The 7,680-nt window shown below is 54.6% G+C and overlaps 1 pseudogene across 1 annotated transcript; it reads left to right on the plus strand.

Annotated features, from left to right (window-relative positions):
- Positions 1-1,827: 1,827 nt before the first annotated feature.
- On the plus strand, positions 1,828-3,042 carry LOC310772978 (SPRY domain-containing SOCS box protein 1 pseudogene; annotated as a pseudogene). Its single transcript has one exon. The product of its transcript is annotated as an SPRY domain-containing SOCS box protein 1 pseudogene (transcript).
- Positions 3,043-7,680: the final 4,638 nt, after the last annotated feature.

Below are 7,680 nucleotides of genomic sequence, written 5' to 3' on the forward strand. Positions count from 1 at the left end.
TGTAAATTGTGCAATAAATGCAATGAATGCAATTTGAGCACGATGTGTGAATACATTTGATGTTAATTGTTTGGGCCTAATTATTTAACACGTTAGAGATGTGTGTAGTTCTCCATAGATTTAGCCTCTTCGTTTTGCTCTCGAATGCGCCAGGTTATTTAATTTCACGTTATTGGATGAAGAGACATTTAGTGTAGCTCCGCCGTCTTTCTTTAGCTGTAGGCGAGGATATAACGACCAGTTCACGGAGATTGTCAAGAGATCGTTCGTTCACTATGATGAATGCATTGCTACTTGTGCCCAGCTCGTTTCCTTCGCGCCCGACGTGCGGACCGCAGGGAATGGTTAGATGATTGTTTTGAAGCACGCCGAAGTGATTTGAAATTAAGATTTGGTTGCTAAAATGATATGGCACTGTTATGTATTAAAGAGGTGATTACGTTACCGTTGCGCTCGACTGCTGTCCGGGGCGCGCTCCGCGGGCGTTCCCTGCGCTCGGGGCTGGCGATGCTGCGAGCCGTCCCGGCTGGATAGCATTTAATCGTGGGGCCGAGTTCACTATGCCAACGCCGAATTATGCCGAACTACGCCAACGCCGAATTATGCCGTAAGTCGCCGTGCTGCCGAACCAACCGGCCGGCGACGTTTCTCTCTTTTGGGGGGTTCTCCGAGCAGATGCCCTCCCGCCTCAAGAAGAGAGGCATCCTGCCACGGAGTCACTACGCCAAAGAATCAGTTGCCATGCTGCCACGCCATCAGGATTAATGCCATACCGCTTCAGGCCATGAATCCTATCGCCATGCCATACTTTAATAAAGCTTGCTGATTAACCTTACCCTCTGGTCTCTCATGATTGAAATGATGGTCTCGACCTAGTTTCAAGATGAAGACCAGACACGCTGCCTCACGCCACACGTAATCTAGAAACATAGCGACCTCAGCATCACATGTAATGCTAGCGTGTCGACAAGTGCAGTAATCCCAGAGTGACGCGCTAATGCCGTCAGTGCAGTAGTGACGCACTTGCCTAGGTGACGGCGTTAATGTCGTCAGTACCGAAGCTATGAGGGGGGGGAGTTCAACGCCGAACTATGCCAACGCCGAATTATGCCGAACTACGCCAACGCCGAATTATGCCGTAAGTCGCCGTGCTGCCGAACCAACCGGCCGGCGACGTTTCTCTCTTTTGGGGGGTTCTCCGAGCAGATGCCCTCCCGCCTCAAGAAGAGAGGCATCCTGCCACGGAGTCACTACGCCAAAGAATCAGTTGCCATGCTGCCACGCCATCAGGATTAATGCCATACCGCTTCAGGCCATGAATCCTATCGCCATGCCATACTTTAATAAAGCTTGCTGATTAACCTTACCCTCTGGTCTCTCATGATTGAAATGATGGTCTCGACCTAGTTTCAAGATGAAGACCAGACACGCTGCCTCACGCCACACGTAATCTAGAAACATAGCGACCTCAGCATCACATGTAATGCTAGCGTGTCGACAAGTGCAGTAATCCCAGAGTGACGCGCTAATGCCGTCAGTGCAGTAGTGACGCACTTGCCTAGGTGACGGCGTTAATGTCGTCAGTACCGAAGCTATGACGTGACAGTATTTATAGCCACGCCGAGCGCACCACAGCCCTTGTTCCCTGCCCTCTAGCCGCTGCATTAAGCTGATCCAATTCCTCCTCTGGAAGCCGCGTTTCACTTCTCAAGCTGCCCATTCCTCCAGATTCTGCTACCAAGCCATCTGCTTCACGAGACCTCCCCTCCAGACTCCGCTATCAAGCCATCTGCATTCACGAGACCACTCACCGTTCACTCCTGCAACATGTCGAGCTCCGAAGACGAAAAATACGAGGCGCAGTACCAATTCGAGCTGGAGGCATCCAGCTCCGACGAGGACTCGCCCGTCGATTTATCCATGCCCGGGTACGGGCCGCAACAGGCAAGCGGACGGCAGCAGGCTTCGGCAGCACCGAACGCATCTCAGACGGGGAACCTCATCGTCAAGAGCAAGCAAGCGGGGCCTGCGCGCGGCCGAGGAAAGAAAGCAAACGGGGCCAAGTCACGAGGACAAACAACTCGCAGTCGCGCAAGGGCCGAAGCAGAGAGCGCTCCGGGCCCGGGCACGAGCACTCGGGGGCGCGGAAGGAAGCAAACGCGCGCCCCCGCGAGGAGCGCCGCGGCCCTGGCCAAGGCATATGGCAGGCCATTAGGGTTGAAAATCCCCGTGAGGAGCGTAGCAGCTCCAGCCGGGGCATACGGCAGGCCATTAGGGCCAAAAATGAAGGCGGAGCTCCAGGCCCCGAACCACACCAAGCCCTCCCGGCTGGACCTGCTGCTGGACATGCCGCCCGCCGGCCCGGACGTCCAGGCGCAGCACTCCTGGAACAACGACGACTGCTCGCCCAACATCTCTGTTAAGGAAGACAACAAGCTGGTGTTCCACCGGCACCCCGTGGCGCAGAGCACGGACGCCATCCGCGGCCGGGCGGGCTACACGCGAGGACTGCACGCGTGGGAGGTCAGCTGGGCCAAGCACCAGAGGGGGTCCCACGCCGTGGTCGGAGTGGCCACGGGCGACGCGCCGCTGCATTCGGTGGGCTACACGGCCCTAGTGGGAAACAACACCGAATCCTGGGGCTGGGACCTGGGCCGGTGTAAACTCTACCACGACGGCAAGAACCACGCGGGCAGAACCTACCCCGCCTTCCTGGAACCCGACGACACCTTCATAATACCAGACTCGCTCTTAGTCGTCTTGGACATGGATGAGGGAACGTTGCGTTTCATAGTAAATGGCCATGATCTAGGGGTGGCGTTCAGAGAACTTAGGGGCAGGAAAGTGTACCCAGTAGTGAGCGCCGTGTGGGGACACTGCGAAATACGAATTCGGTACATAAACGGACTCGATGCGGAGCCCCTCCCTCTGAGGGACCTGTGCAAGCGTTCAGTGCGAGCGGCCCTAGGAAGGGAGCGCCTGAGCGAAATCCACGGACTGCCCCTGCCCCCCTCTCTCAAGAACTACCTGCTCTACCAATGACGGGGTCGATGACCGGGGGGGAGAGCGCGCTCCGGGCCCGGAGCGGCCGCAGCCATGCAATTCTCATGTCCAAGTCTCATCCATCCGCGGCCCCGTTCTGTTCGGGCCGCCAAGCCACCCAGTCTCCAAGCGTCCGCTGTTCCGACCCTGCTAATCAAGCCATCATAAGCGTAGGTCCTGCTCCATCATCGTTCTCGGCACGACGCAGTTCCACGACGTGGCCGGGGAACTCGGCCCCACGATTAAATGCTATCCAGCCGGGACGGCTCGCAGCATCGCCAGCCCCGAGCGCAGGGAACGCCCGCGGAGCGCGCCCCGGACAGCAGTCGAGCGCAACGGTAACGTAATCACCTCTTTAATACATAACAGTGCCATATCATTTTAGCAACCAAATCTTAATTTCAAATCACTTCGGCGTGCTTCAAAACAATCATCTAACCATTCCCTGCGGTCCGCACGTCGGGCGCGAAGGAAACGAGCTGGGCACAAGTAGCAATGCATTCATCATAGTGAACGAACGATCTCTTGACAATCTCCGTGAACTGGTCGTTATATCCTCGCCTACAGCTAAAGAAAGACGGCGGAGCTACACTAAATGTCTCTTCATCCAATAACGTGAAATTAAATAACCTGGCGCATTCGAGAGCAAAACGAAGAGGCTAAATCTATGGAGAACTACACACATCTCTAACGTGTTAAATAATTAGGCCCAAACAATTAACATCAAATGTATTCACACATCGTGCTCAAATTGCATTCATTGCATTTATTGCACAATTTACAATAGTCAACAGCCAGCCAGAATCATTGCAAACGGACGTTCAAAGCATCAGTTAGCAATAGCGTTCAGTTAATCAACGTCTAATGACAGCCAGATTCCGTTTTAACAAAAAAAAAAAAAAAAAAAAAAAAAAAAAAAAAAAATCCCTTCGAGTCGATGCTCCAGCCACCCAGTCAAATTAACAGAAGCCGTGCTGCTCACTGAATATACCTTTCTCCGAGTCGATGCTCCAGCCACCCAGTCAAATTAACAGAAGCCGTGCTGCTCACTGAATATACATACAGTATATATACATATAACATACATATATATATGATCGGACATTTAACCGTGCGGCGGGCGATGCCCATCACCGGTATACGGCTCCACATATAGGCCTACTCTCACTCCACGGTAACAATGCTGCAAGTTAAAAATATCCATTCAGCGACTATTGGTGTCCAGGCTTCTCCAGGCATTGCCGGGCCGTCATCACCGTGCGTCACCGCATCCTTGCATCACTCACAATAATAATGCTTCCTGGTATCATGCCGCTTGCGGAGGGGGCGTTAGTTCATGCATGCCTATAATTGCGATATTTGAACGTGCTATCCTGCTGGCCAAGATTTCCAGAGTTCAAGCAGTAGCAATGCCCCGGAGTAAGCCGGCGGAGCGCGGAACAAGTGTTCCCTTCCAGCGCCTCCCCGAAGTTATAGCGCAAGGGGGGCGCTAAAGTCATATACATAAACTTCATTCCAGACTCGGGTCCATATAAAATACGTACACAAACACAGACAGCACAATAAGAAAGAACTAAAATAAAATAAAACCACACAACTAATAGATCTAAAACACATACAAGCAGCTATTGCAGTGCTTCCAGAAGTGCATCATAAATTTTGCTCACTTCGTGCAGGCACCCGCTAGTGCCATAATAACTCCATTCTCCGACCGGCTAGTCGACGCATAAAACTGTAAACAAACCGTCCCAGAACAGCACGGAAAGCGAGCACACTACCGCTCACAAACACATGGCTAGCACCTTTGCCGCCATGGCCCGCTACCTAGGGATTCGACCCCAGACCGGCCCGTCCGCCCCCCTGTTCCTCATCTCACCCCTCCATCTCATGACAAGAGCCTGGTTCACTCTCCACCTCAAGCGGATCCTCCAGATGTGCAACCTCCCAGCGGAGCACTATTCCGGCCACTCCTTCAGGATCGGCGCGGCCACATCAGCCGCCGCGCAAGGGGCGTCCTCCACCTCCCTGCAACAGATGGGCCGCTGGTCCTCGTCAGCCTACGCGGCCTACATCCGACCAGAGCAGGCCGCCATATTGTCTGCCCAAAGATCTCTCCTCCCCTAGGCGTCACACGGTAAGCACATGGCATCCATCCCTACATTCCTCGCAATAGCCGTGACTTCACATTCATTGGTGGTGGACTCCCCGAATCAGTGTCGATCTAATTGATTAAGCGCTCCAGGTGTCGAGCAGCCCGCAAGTGCTCGGCGTTGAACAGCCCGCAACAAATCACTAATTCCGACCACGGTAGACTACTCGAAGTGTTCTAGGTGCCGAGCAGCCTGCAAGTGTTCTAGGTGCCGAGCAGCCTGTAGTCACACCACTAATTCAGACCCCAGCAGACTACTCAAAGTGTTCTAGGTGCCGAGCAGCCTGCAAGTGTTCCGGGTGCCGAGCAGCCCGTAGTCTCCCCACTAATCAGTGTCGATCTAATTGATTAAGCGCTCCAGGCGTCGAGCAGCCTGCAAGTGCTCGGCGTTGAACAGCCCGCAACAAATCACAAATTCCGTTCTCGGCTCTCACCCTCTCATGAGTCCGGACCCACGCCCTAGGCCCCCAGCACCCCCTCACGATCCCCGCCTCACCCAGCTACTCCACGTCACTCAGTCCTACATCAGGGGGGGGGCTGGCCAGCTCCACAGCCAGAGCCTACGACGGCGCCTGGCGGTCGTTCTCCTTTTTCCGTGCCTCGGTCAATCTCCCCGTTCTCCCAATCCTGATCCCCCGGGGGGGGGCTCAATCCAAATCTCAACACTGAGGCAGCGTCACTAATTCGTCGATCTAATAGATTAAGCGTTCCAGGTGTCGAGCAGCCTGCAAGTGCTCGGCGTTGAACAGCCCGCAACAAATCACTAATTCCAACCACGGTAGACTACTCGAAGTGTTCTAGGTGCCGAGCAGCCTGCAAGTGTTCTAGGTGCCGAGCAGCCTGTAGTCACACCACTAATTCAGACCCCAGCAGACTACTCAAAGTGTTCTAGGTGCCGAGCAGCCTGCAAGTGTTCCGGGTGCCGAGCAGCCCGTAGTCTCCCCACTAATCCAGACCCCTGGACTACTCAAAGTGTTCTAGGGTGCCGAGCAGCCTGCAAGTGTTCCAGGTGCCGAGCAGCCTGTAGTCAGGGGGGGGGCTCAATCCAAATCTCAAAACCGAGGGGGCTCAACCCAAATCTCAACACCGAGGCAGCTTCACTAATTCAGACCTCAATAGACGACTCGAAGTGTTCTAGGTGCCGAGCAGCCTGCAAGTGTTCCAGGTGCCGAGCAGCCTGTAGTCACATAACTAATCCGGCAAGACCTCAGCAGACGACTCAAAGTGTTCTGGGTGCCGAGCAGCCCGCAAGTGTTCCAGGTGCCGAGCAGCCTGTAGTCAGTCAGTTTGGGGGGGAGTTCAACGCCGAACTATGCCAACGCCGAATTATGCCGAACTACGCCAACGCCGAATTATGCCGTAAGTCGCCGTGCTGCCGAACCAACCGGCCGGCGACGTTTCTCTCTTTTGGGGGGTTCTCCGAGCAGATGCCCTCCCGCCTCAAGAAGAGAGGCATCCTGCCACGGAGTCACTACGCCAAAGAATCAGTTGCCATGCTGCCACGCCATCAGGATTAATGCCATACCGCTTCAGGCCATGAATCCTATCGCCATGCCATACTTTAATAAAGCTTGCTGATTAACCTTACCCTCTGGTCTCTCATGATTGAAATGATGGTCTCGACCTAGTTTCAAGATGAAGACCAGACACGCTGCCTCACGCCACACGTAATCTAGAAACATAGCGACCTCAGCATCACATGTAATGCTAGCGTGTCGACAAGTGCAGTAATCCCAGAGTGACGCGCTAATGCCGTCAGTGCAGTAGTGACGCACTTGCCTAGGTGACGGCGTTAATGTCGTCAGTACCGAAGCTATGACGTGACAGTATTTATAGCCACGCCGAGCGCACCACAGCCCTTGTTCCCTGCCCTCTAGCCGCTGCATTAAGCTGATCCAATTCCTCCTCTGGAAGCCGCGTTTCACCCCACCCACCTCCCCAGTCCACCACCAATGTATTGACTCCCGAAGAATCCCCTACGGGGGGGGGTTCTCCGAGCAGATGCCCTCCCGCCTCAAGAAGAGAGGCATCCTGCCACGGAGTCACTACGCCAGTGGCAGCATGGCAACTGATTCTTTGGCGTAGTGACTCCGTGGCAGGATGCCTCTCTTCTTGAGGCGGGAGGGCATCTGCTCGGAGAACCCCCCCCCGTAGGGGATTCTTCGGGAGTCAATACATTGGTGGTGGACTGGGGAGGTGGGTGGGGTGAAACGCGGCTTCCAGAGAAGGAATTGGATCAGCTTAGTGCAGCGGCTAGAGGGCAGGGAACAAGGGCTGTGGTGCGCTCGGCGTGGCTATAAGTACTGTCACGTCATAGCCTCGGTACTGACGACATTAACGCCGTCACCTAGGCAAGTGCGTCACTACTGCACTGACGGCATTAGCGCGTCACTCTGGGATTACTGCACTTGTTGTCATGCTAGCATTACACGTGATGCTGAGGTCGCTGTGTTTCTAGATTACATGTGGCGTGAGGCAGCGCGTCTGGT

This window comes from Poromitra crassiceps (assembly GCF_964638095.1).
Source record: "Poromitra crassiceps genome assembly, chromosome: 3".
Classification (NCBI taxonomy): Eukaryota; Metazoa; Chordata; class Actinopteri; order Beryciformes; family Melamphaidae; genus Poromitra; species Poromitra crassiceps.